The 19,300-nt window shown below is 46.3% G+C and overlaps 1 long non-coding RNA gene across 1 annotated transcript in view; it reads left to right on the top strand.

Annotated features, from left to right (window-relative positions):
- The window catches only part of LOC113592155, a 34,995-nt gene extending 32,167 nt beyond the window's left edge, over positions 1 to 2,828 (top strand). Inside the window, exons 2-3 of the long non-coding RNA XR_003412282.2 lie at positions 1,422 to 1,597; positions 2,587 to 2,828. This is a non-coding gene — a long non-coding RNA (uncharacterized LOC113592155). The remainder of the gene's footprint in view (positions 1 to 1,421; positions 1,598 to 2,586) is intronic.
- The last annotated feature ends 16,472 nt before the right edge of the window (positions 2,829 to 19,300 follow it).

The following is a 19,300-nucleotide window of genomic DNA, read 5'->3' as shown; positions in this document are numbered from 1 at the left end:
AAGAGAACAGCTGCTCCTGTGTTGCAGCTATCGTCATGGCAATAGGACAAATACGCATCAAAAGGCAAAGCAGAGCATGTACACACAGTGGCAGTTCTTCAAGCCTGCTGCCTGGTTTAGGGTTTTCATTCTCTGCTTGGATAATAAGCTGATTTCTTCAATCAGAGGTATTAGAGCAGATAGTCATTGCTCTTTTCACTCATCTGCAGTGTAAATTTCAGTGACGTTGCCTTGTGTCACTCTGAAGCATCGGACTCACCCTGTCTGCACCAGGTTCTCCTTACACCTATTCCCACGGGATGTGCTGTTCCCCGCACCAGGCAAGGTGACATTGACCCAGCCACCCATGCTGGCTGGGCCGCCGATCCACTCCTGCTCACCACAAGAACACGGAGATGCCACGTGAAGAAGAGTGAGGGGCGAGGATGGCAGCGGCCGATCGATCCCCTCTCCCTCGGCGTGCAATGAACTATTTATGCCCTCCTGTTAAGCAGATCCGAAATAAACCTTCTCGGCCCTTTTCGGGTTTGTTTACAGACGCGCTCTTCTTGCGTAAGTGAAACCGGCGATTAAAGGTAGTGTTTCAGCAAGGTACCCGAGTGTTGCCAAAGAGACGAGCGTTGGTCTTTAAACGTGTAGCTCATCTGTGTTTGGTTGTCCTCTCCTACCGAGAGCACGTGTAGCCTTTTGTGCCGGAGCGTGCCCGGTGGACCAGCGGCTGGCGTGGGAGCCCAACCCGGGGTGCGGAAACAGAGATGCAGGCTGCCAGGGTGGAGGTGACCCTCTTAAATCTCCCTACAATGCTTTTCTCCCCCAAATGACTGCCGGCTCCATTACCAGCCGAAGCTGGGGACCCATACTCACCACAGCCTGTTAATGTTCAAGCTCGGTAATATCTGTGGCCATTTTTAGCACACTTTTCTGTTCCCTGTAGCCTGGTGGAAGGCTTTCTGTCTTTTCATCTTTCTAGATAAAAAAGCTGAATACGCACATGCATACACACACGCGCCCGCGCACACACACACTCACACACACACTCAAGTCTTTCCCTTTGGAACTGACTGAGTTAATTAAAAGTGGGCAGATGTGGAGTACGAGACTCATCTTCCTGATGCAAGACTATCTGAAGTGTTCCCATCAAGCAGAGGTCACGCTGTCCCTCTGCTCCACCTGACAGACCCCTCACACCTGCCCACTACACTTGCGTTGGCTCCATTCAGGGACACTTACACAGGCAGAGCCTCTACTGCAGTGCCGGTTTCTCTCTCACCTGTTTCATTAGGGAGCACTATCTACAGGTTCTCTCTTTGGGCTATAAATGACTGATTGAATGCTTTCCATTTTATGTGGCGTTCGCTAACCTCTCTCTGTCCCTCTCTCTCTCGCTCTCTCTTTCGCTCTCTCTCCCCCTCTTCTCAAAGAACCCGGCACATGGTAAAAGCTAATTACACTAACAACACCAGCGGGATCCACTTTTCGGTCTAACACTTCGTGGACTGGTGGAGTCATTAGGTCCAGTGATTCATGACACCTCTTCTGCTCATGCCGTGCTGGGAGTCCCCCGCCTGGTTCGCTCACTTCAGCCTGGGAGGTACAGGTAAAAGGTTGTCAGCAAAACATTTATTTTGCACCTTTGTCACTTATTTGAACCAGGGAGTCCAGGGACGGCTACCGTCAGGCAAGCAGTTTTGCCTTTCATTTGTTCAACACATAATTGTTCAAAACAACAATGGAAAGTGACTGACATGCGTGTAGTTCACATGCTCGGGCTCCACATGAGGACTCCAGATTTAGTTCGATTTTAATGACGCAACAGTAAAGGGATTAAGTGGCCAGGTTTATTATTAGCCACAACTGTTTTATTTATTTATTTATTCCTTTTATTAGAAGATTCAAATGACTTTGCCCTGGGGATACTACAGGAAGTTTAATTGCTTTATTAAAAACAGTTCTCTGGCAGAAAAATTAGTCTGTGAAAGCAGTAAACAAAGCATTCATTCCAGAGCTTGTTAGCCACTGCTGTAGCAGAGCTAATTAAAGCTGTCTGACTCCAGCACTGGACCAACAGGCTATGGAACCTTTGTATGCAGGCAGCGAGGTGGGCACCTGTAGCACAGGGGGTAGGGGGTTAGGCTTGGAGGGGGTAGGGAGTTAGGCTTGGAGGGGGTAGGGGGTTAGGGTTGGAGGGGGTAGGGGGTTAGGCTTGGAGGGGGTAGGGAGTTAGGCTTGGAGGGGGTAGTGGGTTAGGCTTGGAGGGGGTAGGGAGTTAGGCTTGGAGGGGGTAGGGGGTTAGGCTTGGAGGGGGTAGGGAGTTAGGCTTGGAGGGGATAGGGGGTTAGGCTTGGAGGGGATAGGGGGTTAGGGTTGGAGGGGATAGGGGGTTAGGGTTGGAGGAGTAGGAACCTGCCATTCCTCAGGTTTCCAAAACCTCTAGAGCCTGTGCATCATGGCTACTGCCTCTCTCTCTGACCTTCACAATAAAGGAGAAGAGAAAGTCACTTTATTGTAAGCTCAAAAGTAACAAACCACTGCTTTGCTGATTGCACTCAACTCATTTTCTTTTTCCACTTTCCAACACTCCAAAAGGTTTCTACTCATAGCACAGCATCCTCAGCAGACGACTTCACTTGAAGCTAAATCCCAGCCAGACTGGGCTGCTATATAACCCCAAAGATGTCTCCCCAAGTCAAGACCTTGCAATCTCACTAGAGAACTCTTGGATCACTCCAACTGCCAAGGCCTGCAACCTTGGGGTAATTCAGGAGAAATTGGCCATTTCTCTCCATGGAAGGCACTCGGGTGCTTGTTCGGTACCTTGTGGTCTCAAGACTGGACTACTGCACCTCGCTCCTGGCAGGATATTCCCCTCTGTGCCATCAGACCCCCTGTAACTCATCCAGAATGCAGCTGCGTGGCTTCTTCTCAACCTCCTGAAGTCCTCCCATGTCACACCCCTGCTGCGTTCCCTCCACTGACTCCTGCAGCAGCTCACATCAGATCTGAAACACTGACGCTTGTCTACAAAGCCAAACCTGGACCTGCTCCCACCTACCTAACAGCACTAATCAACCCCACTCTGCACCAGGCTGCCTTCCAGGCCAGTGTCCCCTGGCTGTACAGCTAAGACACTTCAGGATGGTGTCCCCTGTCTGTCTGTATGGCTGAGACAGTTCAGGGCGGTGTCACCTGGCCGTCTGTACAGCTGTGACACTACAGGACGGTGTCCCCTGGATGCCTGTACAACTCTGAGCACACTGAGCACTTAAATATCCACTAACAAAAAAAGACAGAAACTTTACTGGCTTTGTTGCTTCTGCCTGATAATATTCTTGACACTAACCTCTCTCTATACTAGCATGAGGATGTTTTTGAGACTACAAAGAACTTTTGTCATTCTGGACAAGGGCGTCTGCCAAATGTTACAAAGGTAAAAGTGTTATAAAGGTAAATGTGATGATAAATGCAGTGGCAGGGAGGAAGAATATAGAGAGCGAGAGAGAGAGAGAGAGAGAGAGAGAGAGAGAGAAAGAGAAAGGGATGGGAGAGAGAGAGAGAGAGAGAGAGAAAGAGAGCACACTAGGAAGTGTTCACTAGGTCTGCTTTGCATTTGGAATAGAGGGAGGGGGGTCAAGAAAAGATATCTAGAAATGATGTGCGACGGCCCGAGTGCCGCAGGGCAAGGAGCAGGACGCACGGACCTCTCTCTCGACGTAGACAGACATTTATTAGACACAACATGAACGATAAACACAATGGCACTCACGTGGAACAAGCAGGATGAACACGAGGAACGGCAAACACAGAGTCGCAAACAGCACCACAAACAAGAGTCAAAGACCAACAATGAGGCACACACCAACAGGGGTTTAATACATACACACATAAAGACACACCAGGTGCAGGTGTGTGTTAACAACAGGGGTGTGGGAACAAACCAGACAGTCAGTGAGCTCCCACTGCATGCGGCGGGCCGTACCACGTGAACAGTGGGAAGCAGAGCGTGCCGTGACAAGATCGACAGGAGAGAAAAGTGAAAGGCAGAGAAACAGGTCGCTTTTATCTCTGAACTTCAATGTGACTCTAAAAATCTTGCTTTTACTAAAATGATCTGCTTATACATGACTAGGGCCCTGCTGCTGGGTGTCTCCCCATCCGCTGAAATGTTTGGGTGTCTTTTGTCGATTATGAACCAATTGTAGAATCCTCACAAATTCAAATACAAATTCAATTCCAATCTCACTGGCAAAGAAATGAATATTTCAGAACACAGAACATTATATGAATTGAATCTGTTTTAATTTGATTAATGAGTTCTTGACTTCTAGCGTTGGAGCCCTGAGCCAAACCGCTGCAGAGGAGTGGGAGTTAAGCTGTCTTTTGGGGTATGATTCAGTGGCAGTAATCACGTCCAAGTCTGAGAGCACACAATGACTGAAGTGGTTTCTCCTTCCGGGCAACCCGTGTGACCTTCAAGAGCTGTTTAGATCAGGCAGACTTAACGCTTTGGAGAAATCCAAAGTGAATCTCTGTTCCTTGTGGACTTTGTATGTGTGTGTGTGTGTGTGTGTGTGTGTGTGTGTATGTGTGTGTGTGTGTGTTTTACACTTTTTTCCTCATCACTGCACATTGCTTTTTCTTTTTTCACCCTTTTGCCACTTGTGAATTGATTGCACCAAACACATATACTACGTGTGACTGTCTCAGTTGTAGTGCATTCCTCGCGCCCCCAGAGTTTGTCTGCTGCCTTACGTAGATCAGTCTCTCTGAGTTTATCCCATTCGGGGGAACAGCCCCACATGATAATGTGGATCCTGTATTTTAAACAACGCCTGGGTGCAGGGAGTACTCAGCAAACCACCGCCGTGGCCGCCATGCAGGCACAACTTCACCGGTCACAGTTCGCAACTCTCCCCCACGAATTGCTGAAGAAACTTGGAATTTCACAATAATCTTAAAGTGACACATCTAAGGCCGCGTTATAGCAGCCAAATAACCGCAGCGCCGAAAATAGACTGTGAGACCAAGTTTGCTGCAGCCAGCAAGGCTCACATCCAGGTCCTGCCAGGCTAGGACAGCCACACCATGTGGACACAATTGCACAACACAGCTGTATTGTTACATATTTAGACATGACAAAATGCACTTGTCCAGGGTGCAGAGCTGTAAAGTGATTTTCATGTAATTGCCACCCACCAGAAAGCCTGGATGGTCTTCTCAAAACATCGCAACATCACAAATGTATGTAATTGGACAGAACATAACATGAACAATTCACTTCACTTTTCCACCGTAACCTTTTCAAACGTTTGAAACATTTAGCCGACTGAGCTGTGTCAGGCGTAATGAAGGGCAGTATGAGTGACTGCGTCGGCGTGTAAGAGTGGCATTTCCAACCTCTCTGGCTGAAGTGGAACATCTTCGCCTTAGGCTCTGTGGACCAGCTGATGCTAAGTTTTCTAAAAGAAACTCGATAGTCTGATGTTTCTCTCTCTCTCTCTCTCTCTCTCTCTCTCTCTCTCTCTCTCTCTCTCTCTCTCTCTCTCTCCTTCTCTCACTAACTCTCTCTCTGTCTCTCTTTACAGTTTTTATGGGGTGGGAGTCTGGTTCAGCAATGTAATCTGACTGAAATAAAAAAATGTTACATAATTTCTTGTGGGTTTTTTTGTATCACCCCAGCCAGAACACTGACAAGAACCAAGAACATCTTGTCAGTTTTTTTGTTTGTTTTCTAGGTGTTATTCTTTTCCCTGGGAAGATGGGTTGACATATTTATAAAAAGTATGAAGTGAGGTGTGTGTGTGTGTGTGTGTGTAAATATACTTAAACAGCGACACTTTCTATATATACTCCCTGTGTATACTTACAAACAGCAAACACTTATATATATATATATATATATATATATATATATATATATATATATATATATAAAACTGATTATAGATGTGCTACATGTCAATCTATTAACACAGCCACAAAAACAATTAGCACAAAAGGATCAGTTGATACACCACAGAAACCAAGAGAAATTCTGAACAACTTCAGAGCACCTGAATTAAGGATAAGTTGTTTCCAGTGACAAGGCATTGCATTAATGACATATCTTTTTGCATTGCCACTGTTGCTATGGCAGCAATGAAGTAGGAAAACTTAAAGAAAAAGAACTCATCTACACTCTCTGAACTTTAGAACACCATGGAGTGAATGTTATGATTTAAACATCTACTGTTTTGAACAAAAACCGATACCAACTTCAGAAATGCTTTGTTTGCACAGCTGATGAAGGACCTCTGTCTCAAACATCCTGTTTCTCTGGAAACCTTGTGTGTTTCATTCAATTTTGGTACTTCTGTAGCGGTAGACAGATAGACAGGCAATCCCCATGGCTGTTCTGAACAGGCCTGAATCCTCTGAGTCAGATCTTCCATAAGAGTGGGTACAGGTACAGATTCAGGAGCAGAACTGCCATCAGCCACCTCCCGTACATGGATGACATCCAGCTGTACAGCACGACGGAACGGGACATCGACTCACTGATCCACCCGTCAAGGATCTACGGCAAGGACACTAGAATGTCATTCAGGCCGAAGAAGTGTGCTCGGCTCATGGTAAAAATGTGATCAGGACAGAGGGAAAGGAACAACCTTGAGGGAAGCTACAAATGTCCAAGGATTCTCTGATCTCATTGGAACGACGAGGCAGAGATTAGAAACACCGCAACATCCAAGTCCCTCCGCGGGGTCGGACAGGTCCTCAAGAGCTGGATGAATGGGAACAATAAGATCAAAGCCAAAAACAATATGCCCTGCGAGTCACCAGATACCCCAGCTGGCTCAGATCGCGTGGGATGCTTCACACCACATCCAACATCCAAAGACCGATGGGGGGATACGGATACCACAGATACAGAGGTGGTGACCTGGTAGGGTAAGTCCCTCCGTAGAGTGTAACGTAGCAGATGTGGCTGACATCAGATGGTCCTGCCAATGCCTGTAAAAGGCAGGGCTGAAGTACAGCGTAGAATCACTATTCACAGCAGCACAAGATCAGTCACTAAGCACTAAGTTGATCGAAGCAGGGATGTATCGCACCAGACAAGACCCAAGGAGCCTCTGAGGCAATCCAACACCTGACAGCATGATGCAAGATGCTGGCAGGAAAACATGCTGAGAAACACCTAAAATGGAGCAGGGATCATATACAGGAACGTGTGCAAGGCACCATATGGAAAAAGCCACAGAGAGTGGTGGAGAACAGGGCACTTAAGGTCCTGCAGACCTCCAAAGCCAAATGGATAAGATACGAAAAACAGCAGGGATAACAGATGTGGGAATGTTGGGGGGAGTGTTGGAGCCATCCAAAGGAAAAAATGTGACAAGGTAAAGAAATACCAGAGAGTGAAAGAAGAACTTTAGAGAACGTGAAGGTTAACATAAACGTGGAGCCAGTATGGATAGAGGCAGCTGGGGCTCCGAGTCTTTCACCGGGAGAGTGACTCTCTGTGACGAAGAACATGCTACATCTTCAAACCCCCGGGCCTCGATAACAAAAAATAAAGATATGACCACTGGAAGCGTGTGACAGAAATTGGATTATACCCCCATCTCTTGCCAAAGGCATCCTACACCATCTCTGTAGTGGTGATGTTGGAGCACAGGTGAAATGTTGAGATTACTCTCAATCCAACAGATTACTCTCCACCCATCAGACGCGTGTAAAAACACCCGCAGCACCGCTGGTGCACTCATGCCACCAGAACAGCCATTGTGACACCTCTACCATGCCAGAGTCACCGCTGTGTTAAGAACGTCACTGGGTGTGGGGAGGGAGTGGCTGGGAAGCTGCAGAGACCATCAGAAGAGCTGCAGTGCGTAACCTCGGACCAAGAACATGTACGGTAGGTGTAAATGACAAAGTGACCAGAGACAGGTGGCATGACAGGTGTGTCAGCTACAGCAGATGTCGAGTGTGAACATATATAAACCTTGCACAGATCAGAGTGCACTTCTAGTCTTGTGGGCAACACATTCTCCATCCTGTTTGCATGTAACAACTATAAACACTTTTCTGGGCGAGAAATATGACTCTTTTTTTTATTCTATTCAATTACTAGTTTAGCATAACGTTAGATTGTTCAGCAGATTCTGATGTTGATTTTTTATTTTTTTGCTGGAAACACAGAATGTGAATGAAACTGAGCAGTTGAGTCAGTGAAGACTGAATCACACCCTATGTGTTACACAGGCTCAGTTTTATTGTGAGTAAGAATCATACAAGAATCATACTTAAACATTACCTAGACCAATAGTCAAAGCCATTCAGAGCCACTTCAATAAAAAAACAATTAACCCCAAACACACATGCACACACACACACACACACACACACACACACACACACACACACACACACACACATATACATACACCTGAGTTTACAACACATGCATTAATGCATAGATACACACTTTGCATACAAATGATTTGTGATGAAAAGTCTTAGTGTTTTTTCGACCTCTTTCTTGAAGTGATTTGTCTATGAGAGCTGGGCGCCTAAGGTGCGTATGTCCGTGTGCATTGCGCTGTGGTAATAAAAGAAACCTTTTCATCTTTTCCTTTCAGAACTCTCTGGTCAGAGACACTGGTCCCAGATATTTACTTCATTTTGACATTTAATCAGTCACTCTTTTCTCCAAAGAGAGTCTTATGTCTACACAATCGATCCTTTAAAAAAAAAAAAAAAGAAAAACCATGTTAAATATGCTGCTTACTGCACTGATCTGTAACCAGACGTTGCCTGTAGCCCACTCACTGCGCGAAGCTAGCAATAAAGTAGCCAAACACACACGGCCCAGTCCTGACCAACCTAAGATTGGACTAGAGCTCGTAATGTTTGAGAAGAGCACACACCTGAACACTCCAAGATCTGGAACCCTGCTTTACATATAGAAATCCCAACAGAAAATAATTATAAAGCAGTCCTTGACAGACAGGTATCTTATCCCTTTGTGTTCACTTGTATGGACTGTCAAATATCTGTCTGTCTGTACCAGGTTGCTAGTTAGGTTTTGATGGTGAAAGAGGTGTACATTGAGTGTCCCTCACCCTGCATCAGTTCTGAGTCCACCGAGGCCGGCCTGGGCCCACATGGACAGCTATTTATAGAGCTCGTGCCATGGGAGGAGAAAAGGAGGCCAACCCTACCTGGCAAGCAACGCTGCTGAGAGGATACGGACACAGCTGAGTGTAAATAAGAGTGTTTGGGGGGGGGGGGGGGGGGGGTGAGAGAGAGATATAAAGGATTTGCTGATGAGCGGGAAGAGAACACCGTCCAGGGTGAGAATCTTGGAAGATTTAGTGAATGGAGGATTGTACTTTTTATTTAGCACAAGAAATAGCGAGAGAGTGAAGGAACCCACTTCATCAAAGAAGCAAAAACACAGAAAAGCAAAACGAAATTGGGACAGGCGACGGTAGAAAACAGGAGAAACATCCGTGTTGCCTTTCTCAGATGAAAATGGCTGATGAGAGCCAAATAGTTTCAGAGTGATGCCCCAGTCAGCCGTTTTCTGCTTAAGTTAGCATACTAACCTAAATGCATTCTGGTGTTTGATAGCTTTAGCCACGAGCGTTTGGCAATACCAAAACAAGTATCCATGCCAGTGTCACGGGAACAACTTATTCGCTAGCTTCCACCATATATGTAGATTGTAATAGCAGTTATTTGTATAAAAATCAATTGATTAATTAAAATTCCGTGATGGTGGTTTTTTAATTGTGTCTGCTGGTCTAATTTTTCCAGTTGCCCATGCCGATAGACTAAACTAATTTTATTTACTAAACCTATTTACTGATACTATTTCTTCAACTCAAAGATCCCATCTGAATGTGCAAAGTCATCAAAAAAGTTCTTATGATGTGGGCACATTTAACATGGTCAAGATGTATTGATATATATGTATATATATTAGGGCAGTACAAATATAAAATAGTTGACAATGTTAATTTAGGAAATACTTCAATTCACAACAGTCACACATGAGTGTAATGTCCAGTTTTCAGGACTTCTTGATGAATAAATACGTTGGCCACTGACTTTAGTGTTCATACTGGCTCCTGCCTTTATAAAGACCAAGCAGTGACTGGAAAAAAAAAAACATGAAAGAACCATCACAGAGAGAGAGAAAGAGAGAGAGAGAGAGAACGGTGATTGAAGGAACCAGGTGAGGAACCTAATTTCTCTTTGATGTAGTTGAGGTGAGAAACAGAGGGAGAATGGGGCTTCATTTGGTGCGATGTAGTACACAATGTAGTTCACTTCTATCTGTCCCCATCAGTAGTATTGGGGAGAGTGCCATGTGTTCACCACACTGTAAGGGAGAGAGAGAGAGAGAGAGAGAGAGAGAGAGAGAGAGAGAGAGAGAGAGAGAGCATGAAGGAGATAAGGCTAGGGATGAGGGGGTGAATGCTATTATGTAGGTCATTCCTCCCCTTTTCAGAGGAGCAGGCCTGGAATAGCAGTGGCATGGAAAAATGCACATGGTGAGGTGTCCCATTTGAAACCTCCATGCTGAGACCTCCCTCTCTCCCTCTGATGGGCTGGGAACTGAGGGGCGGGGAGGAGCTTCGATTCCCTGGCCAAGTCTGATAGCACTTAAAGGGGCCCTATAGAAAATCTAGAAAAAGCATGGCGGGGGGGAATCTAGAAAATCTAGGGTGAAAGTGGGTTGCGACTGTTCAAAGATCTGAAAGCGGGTTAATCCATAAGAACTCAATCTGAAACATAGTGTATAATTCAAAGTAGACACTGATATGTGCAATAGTCTTTTGTAAATGTACTTCCCAGCTGAAAGATGATGCCTGTTTTGAAGTGCTGCAGTGCCGTGGTGATGGTTTCCATCGCCAGTAAACAGTGGGGCCTTTTGTTTAAGATGAGGTTCAAGGCTGGAGATGGTGGAGGTGGAAGAACTGGACCGGAGCAGTAACTCTGCCGGGGAAGCAGCTTTATGATGGAGGGCGGAGCGTAAGGTCCCAGGAGCCCCAGCACACGGCCGAACGTCTCCCGGCACCGAGCGCGGTGAGGCTCGTAAATATCTTCCTGCCACCCAATCTAATCTTGAAGGATCATTTTTGGTTGAAGGGAGCTGTTGCTGCTGCAGTGTTATAACTGGCCTGCTACACTTCAGAGAGTATCAAATTTACCAAATAAAAATAAATGATATAAAAAAATCTCTTCTCTTCTCTTCTCTTCTCATAGTTTTTTTTATATGCTTCTCCACCAAACAACTCCTCTCCTCTCTGCTCTCATCACTTCTTTTCCTTTCAGCTTTTTCTCATCTCTCTCTTCTCTCCCTGCCTCTCCCCCCTACCCATTCTCTCTCCTTTCTGCACCTCTCCTCTCCCATCCTCCCATCCTCTCATCATCTACAAAATCTCCCCCCTCTGCCTACCGGGACGTGGTGAGCGGGAGCCGTTCTTTCGTCGCGGCACCCCCGGCTGAATCGAGTCCAGGGCCCTCAGCGTGCCAGCCTGGAAATGATCACTCGCTCCAATTAGACTCCATCCAGGGAAAGGAGCGCTGGCCCCCCAAGCCACCCCCAAGCATTGTTGTTGCGTTCGGAAGCGTGCAGGGAAAATGAACAAGGGTCTGAAAATCTCTCTAATTAAAGGAAAAAAGCCCTCCACGATGAAGCTGTCACACAGAGCGAATTGTAGCGGTGCAGGATCCAAGGAGAGCAAGCATCACATGCACACACACACACACACACACACACACACACACGCGCGCGCACACACACACACACACACACACACTCATACATACACACTCACACACACACACACACTCACACACACACACACACACACACACGCACTCATACATACACACACACACACACACACACACTCTCTCACACACACACACACGCACTCATACATACACACACTCACACACACACACACACACACACACGCACTCATACATACACACACACACACACACACACACACTCTCTCACACACACACACACACGCACTCATACATACACACACTCACACACACACACACACACACACGCACACACACACACACACTCATACATACACACTCACACACACACACACACACACACGCACTCATACACACACACACACACACACTCTCTCACACACACACACACACGCACTCATACATACACATACTCACATACACACACACACACACACACGCACTCATACATACACACACTCACACACACACACACACACACACACACACACGCACACACACACACACTCATACATACACACTCACACACACACACACACGCTCATACACACACACACACACACACACACTCTCTCACACACACACACACACGCACTCATACATACACACGCACTCATACATACACACACACACTCATACATACACTCACACACACACACACACACACACACACACACACACACTCATACATACACACACACACACACACACACACACACTCATACATACACACACACACACACACACACACACACACTCATACATACACACACACACACGCTGTTACGGCCTCTCTCTCTAGTTTCTTCGCTTTCTTACATCAGGAAGTTATGACCAGCAATGCTTTTGACAGAACAGTGCATGTCATGTTACGACAAACTGGAAACATCAAACAACCTCACAGTGCTTTCCAATCGGCCAACCGTCTTGCGCTAACTTTGGTCAATAGAAGCACTTTACTGGCTGTTGCAAAATGTGAAGGGTCCCGTGTCTTACACAGCACCCGACAGCCACGTTATAGGGAACCAACACGACCGCCCTTTGTCGAAGAGCCATGCGCCAGATCTCCATTTGTAGGCTCAAATGTATTTCTTTACTCCTGTGTAATCCTGTGCGAGGGTTTTTATGAGACGTCAGGTGCAGTAAATAGCGCATGCAAATAAGACCTGTGCCCCTGGCTGTCAGCGGGAGCTGTTGACTAGGTGCTGAAAGGAATTATTTTTACAGCAGATTTGGGTCAAGAGGTGTTATTTTTAAGCTTCGGCCCCTTGAGCCAAAGTCTGCAAGCCACAATTAATTTAAATATACACTGAATAATTCTTGGTGAAATTAAGCAAAAACAAACAAACAAACAAAAAAACAATAACAAATATTACCCCTGCTGTGATCACACGAGGTTTCTTGACGTGCACTGACCAGCCTACATTTCAACAGTCGAATATAACAACATAATATCTTCGCTTATGTTTTGTTAAGTATTGCTTTGTTATTTATTTATATTTATTTTTGACATCAAACATCAGCTAGAACCGGATCTTCGTCTATTCTGGTTTGGGTCACAGTCATTTCTATGAATCAGTCTGCTGGCTTACTTGCATACACTGAAATCCGATCAGGAAATCTGATCTCAGTGCTGGTTAACTGGTGCCCGTGCTGATGTTGATGAGATGGGGGCAGATAGTGGTCAGGTCTTTGCCCACTGCAGCCTGTTCTATCTGGGTAAAGAGCAGCCATCTAGCTAAACATCGCATATTGTCATGCCAACACTGCCCTGTGCCAAATCCCTTAATTGGCTTCCCTTCTCTAGTAATAACACCTGGGTATCACTCAAACCTCTTTACTGTGCAAGACTGCATTGCATGAGATAGAGAGAGAGAGAGAGAGAGAGAGAGAGAGAGAGAGAGAGAGAGAATCAGTCCAGCATATGTAAGAAATTATATGAGCCTACTGCTTGGTATCACAGTATGTGAGCAATTACTTCAACAGTCTGAGACAAATCTCACCACATCTGTTTAGTGGTCCTTGTTTTCACCTGTTCTCTTCTTCACTACACACACACACACACACACGCACCCACACACACACATACCAAACTGGCACTGCCAATCTCAAAAAGTCATTCATTCAAAAAGTCATTCATTCATTCTACTTAGAAAAATATATATGGATACATCCAGCAGCCATGGCTCAGCATTAGAAGAATGAGGACTGTATTGAGAAGGCTGTGCCAGAGCTCTGTTCACAGTCTGAGATGGAACCTTATAGGTATTCTGGGACAGTGGTGAAAGAGGTGAACTCCAAATGGCACTTGAAACTTGACTCTGAGAATAAAGAAACCCTTCTTATTTGTCATGGTTTTGGAATAAAGAAACCCTCTTATTTATCATGGTTTTGGAACGGATGTGTTAACTTTCCTTTGATTGTCTGACCTCTTTTTCGTAACAGTTGCTATATAGCTTCGCACATGTCTGGATTGTATCATCCTTTGTATATAAATATATATTTTATGGATATGGTACTGCCATATGCTATTACCTTGAGTCCTTTTGTGGAACAGTTTCACTGAGGTGTCGTCTTTCCTTGACAATTCAATTTGAGAGACACGGTTTTATCTTGAATAGGCAAATACAGTTGAGTGTGTTTGGACCTGACTGCCATATTCCGGCCTCCTGCACAAGCAAGAGGGAAAAACAATAGAGAATAATCCCACTCATCAGGTGACATGATGCAAACCCCACCCCCCACCCCCGCCATCCCTCCAACCTAAAATATGCCATTCAGCTGCGAGTATCAGCAGCTTTTCTGTGTGGCGATTCCTCGGAAGGATAAATTGCTTTTTCGGTGCATTTGAACAAAACGCACTGGAAAGGGTGTTTTCAGAGATTTTATTTGTTTTGCACTTTCCTTGATTTCATTTACAGAATTTGAATAATGTATTCATGAGAGCATCCAGGTCTGACTTCTGGCCCATAGAGATGGCACTCATCTCGTGCTTGAATCGTTTTGCCATGAGTTTTCCGTACCGTCACTCTGATGTGGCGTTCTCCACCTCCAAGTGAGAGGCTTGCTTCGAACCATGCCAGACACACGTCGAGCATCTGCTGGCTTCGGAGCCAACCTCTTTGTCTTTGTTGTTGTTTTCATTTTGTAATGTGTACATTTTACTTCACACATCAGAGAAGCCTAATTTAGGAATTTGCACATAAATCACATTTGCTTTGCTACAGAAAATAGCTAGCAACAAAACACAGCAGATTATTAGAAGGCTCAATGGAAGACAGAGTAGTCCAGAAGTCTAACTCCCCAACCACGTTCAGAGATGAGCAAACTATTGACTTATGAACCTATTCAAGCAAAACATTAGCAGCACATGCTAGACGATTTATATCACCACTCCAGGATGGATTTGGATGCCTGGCCAAAAGTTTGTTTCATGTGTCCTGAGTATCAGGATTAAGTCTGGATAGAAATTCTCCAAATAAAAACCCAGGTGTAAAGGCACATAAGACATTTAAAGGCATTTAAAACAGATTCACTCAGTTCACTTCAGGAGGTGGTCCGAGATGCGTTTTAGCTGGATTTTACGGTAGGGCAAATACATACGTCTCTCCCAGACACATTCAACTTCTAAAACCCTACCTAGTACTGTACTTCACAGTGAACGTGATCTACAACAAGTCTGGAACATTATACACTCCCACCGCAGTCTCTGCTAGATTAACTGGCCAAACCAGTTGTTTTCTCATCAGTATCAGCTGCTGGAGCCGGTGCTTTCCTTTAAGATCAAACAAATGTGTGACACCGTAGAATTTCTTTTTGAAGCACCAACTGTCTTTTACAGGACGAAAAACAGGAAAACACAGACAGACGGTTGATGTATACGCTCATTTGCATATTACGCATCACATAGCAGTCGGATTTCAAAGTGACTAACTGGAGATGCTTTTGACTACAAAGTGTAAAGGCACGTGGTTAAAATCTTAACAGGATGCAATCCACATACTCATGAAACAACCAGGTGTAAACAGGGTCTGTAAAGTTGAGCCATAGTGAATCTGCTCTGGCAGTATATTTATTTTAATTATGATCATACATGTACACATTTCTTTCTTCCTCTCTCTCTCTCTCTCTCTCTCTCTCTCTTTCCTTCACAGTCACTTTGCTTCTGGTTTCCTCTCCTTCCAGGTTGTTCTTTTTTAAAAGGCTGATGTTGGTTCTATAGGAGCCAGATCTTCCCACACCCTCCATCTCTTTCGCTAAAGCTCATTCCCTTTGACCCTGACGTTCGGCAGGAGTGCGGACGCTCGGCACTTACTTAGACTAGGGCCAGACGAGTGGGGCCAGAGGGAGGGGCCAGACGAGTGAGGCCACAGGGAGGGGCCAGAGGGAGTAGGGCCAGACGAGTGGGGCCAGAGGGAGGGGCCAGACGAGTGAGGCCACAGGGAGGGGCCAGAGGGAGTAGGGTCAGATGAGTGGAGCCAGAGGGAGGGGCCAGACGAGTGGGGCCAGAGGGAGGGGCCAGAGGGAGTAGGGTCAGATGAGTGGAGCCAGAGGGAGGGGCCAGAGAGAGTAGGGCCAGAGGGAGTAGGGCTAGAGAGAGTAGGGCCAGAGTGAGTAGGAGGGAGGGGCCAGAGGGAGTAGGGCCAGAGGGAGGGGCCAGAGGGAGTAGGGCTAGAGGGAGTAGGGCCAGAGGGAGGGGCCAGAGGGAGTAGGGCCAGAGGGAGGGGCCAGAGGGAGTAGGAGGGAGGGGCCAGAGGGAGTAGGGCCAGAGGGAGGGGCCAGAGGGAGTAGGGCTAGAGGGAGTAGGGCCAGAGGGAGGGGCCAGAGGGAGTAGGGCCAGAGGGAGGGGCCAGAGGGAGTAGGGCTAGAGGGAGTAGGGCCAGAGGGAGGGGCCAGAGGGAGTAGGGCTAGAGGGAGTAGGGTCAGAGGGAGTAGGGCCAGAGGGAGGGGTCAGAGGGAGTAGGGCTAGAGGGAGTAGGGCCAGAGGGAGGGGCCAGAGGGAGTAGGGCTAGAGGGAGTAGGGTCAGAGGGAGTAGGGTCAGAGGGAGGGGTCAGAGGGAGTAGGGTCAGAGGGAGTAGGGCTAGAGGGAGTAGGGTCAGAGGGAGGGGTCAGAGGGAGGGGCCAGAGGGAGTAGGGCCAGAGGGAGGGGCCAGAGGGAGTAGGGCCAGAGGGAGGGGCCAGAGGGAGTAGGGCTAGAGGGAGTAGGGCTAGAGGGAGTAGGGTCAGAGGGAGTAGGGTCAGAGGGAGGGGTCAGAGGGAGTAGGGCCAGGTAACTTTACCCTCAGGTCGTTGCCTTTGCCCAGACTCCGTTCATCCTTGCCCTAGCAACACACTGCTCCAAGACTGGGAAAGATTGCTCATTCACTTTCTCTTCCTTCCTCTCTCTCTTTCTTTATCTTTCTCACTGTTTCTCTCTCTCTCTCTCTCTCTCTCTCTCTCTCTCTCTCTCTCTCTCTCTCTCTCTCTCTCTCTCTCTCTCTCTCTCTCTACCTTTGTTCATTTAATATGATGATAAAATCCAAAGAAACCCTCAACATGCACACACAGACCCAAACACACATGGATACAAACATTTATACCCACACACTCAAGTGAGGCTGCTGGCAGCAGGTCAGACCTTTACCATAAAAAGCAGAGAGAAAAAAGCCTGAAGCTGTAAAAGACATGCAGAAGAACTATAGAAGAACTACAGTAGACATGCAGAAGAACTATAGAAGAACTAGAGAAGACATGCAGAAGAACTACAGTAGACATGCAGAAGAACTATAGAAGAACTAGAGAAGACATGCAGAAGAACTACAGTAGACATGCAGAAGAACTATAGAAGAACAAGAGAAGACATGCAGAAGAACTACAGTAGACATGCAGAAGAACTATAGAAGAACTAGAGAAGACATGCAGAAGAACTACAGTAGACATGCAGAAGAACCAGGCAGTGGTAGTTCAGTAGTTAAGGTACTTGACTTGTAATCAGAAGTTGCCACTGTTGAGCCCCTGAGTGAGACCCTTAACCCTCAATTGCTCAAGTTGTACTCAGTCATAATTGTAAGTAACTTTGGATAAAAGCATCAGCTAAACACTGTAAATGTAAATGTAAGCACTACAGAAGAACTACAGAACACATGCAGAAGGACTATAGTAGAACTACAGAAGAACTACAGAACTGCAGAAGACATGCAGAGGAACTACAGAAGACATGCAGAAGAACTGCAGAAGAGCTGCAGAAGAACTGCAGAACTGCAGAAGACATGCAGAGGAACTACAGAAGACATGCAGAAGAACTACAATAGAACTGCAGAAGAGCTGCAGAAGAGTGCAGAGAGAAGAGAAAGAAAGGAAGGCGGTTGTGAAACATGTCCTCGTCATGTTTTCAGCCACCCCCTTTATTTCATCTCTGATATTTAGTAGATGGCAGTGTCTTATCCTTTCGCCACTTGTCATTGACCCTTTCCCTCTCTCACACAAACATATACACGCCTTATTTTCTATCCATCCCCATCATTTTATTATTTATTTAAGTTCTAGCCTGTACACTTTTGCCAGTGTGGATTTTTCTTAACTTTCTTTGTAACATATTTGGATTCTGTGGCACTGACTAAGCCAGCACATAACGGCTAAAATGCTTAATTGCCTCATCGCCGTCTCAGCATGCGGATTCCTTTCAAGCTAGCGATAATAACAGCGTACAAACCCCTTCCGTTCAACTAGCTAATTTAGCGTTAAAAATTTACCATTAACTCAGAGAGTACGGTCTACCCCTCGACTGAATTCCAACAACAGCTATTTCAAAAATAGGTGACTGATCTATGCGCAGCCATATAATCGTTCTGCATCTAGTGTGTTATTTTTAGCGGTCCGACAGCCGTAATTATACTTCCCATATGGCGTGTTCTTAACGTTGTTCTGATGCGAGGGTGGAGGGCGCTGGTGTGACTATGAGCTTCTGTAACCGTGCGCTACTGTGAAGTTATCCGCGCTGCCAAGCCTGCGACATGTCCAGGGTAAGCCTGTGCGCCGTGGCACTGCGCGTCACGTAACCTTTCTTATTTGATTGTGTGTGTGTGTGTGTGTGTGTGTGTGTTCAGCGAATCGGGAGAGGGTGATTGACTATGAATTTGATTGCGTGGTACAGAATTAGCAGTCCCACTGTGGTAGTGTGCCCGAGTGCGTAGCTACGCATGGTGGTCAGCAAATGCACATTTGAGTGAATAAACCTGAAGAAACCTACCAGCAGTATGCACTGGTGTGGAATCAAATCTCTCTCTCTCTCTCTCTCTCTCTCTCTCTCTCTCTCTCTCTCTCTCTCTCTCTCTCTCTCTCTCTCTCTCTCTCTCTCTCTCTCTCTCTCTCTCTCTCTCTCTCTCTCTCTCTCTCTCTCTCTCTCTCTCTCTCGGACTCGGGGACTGCATATACGCGAGCAGAGAGCTAGCATTCCGATTCACCGTAGCAATGGGTACATTCAGGCAAGTTTCAGCCACACTGCATAGCTGGCCCTGTGCCAATATCCAC

This window comes from Electrophorus electricus, chromosome 4 (genome assembly GCF_013358815.1).
Source record: "Electrophorus electricus isolate fEleEle1 chromosome 4, fEleEle1.pri, whole genome shotgun sequence".
Classification (NCBI taxonomy): domain Eukaryota; kingdom Metazoa; phylum Chordata; class Actinopteri; order Gymnotiformes; family Gymnotidae; genus Electrophorus; species Electrophorus electricus.
This window is presented reverse-complemented; position numbering and strand designations above follow the sequence as displayed.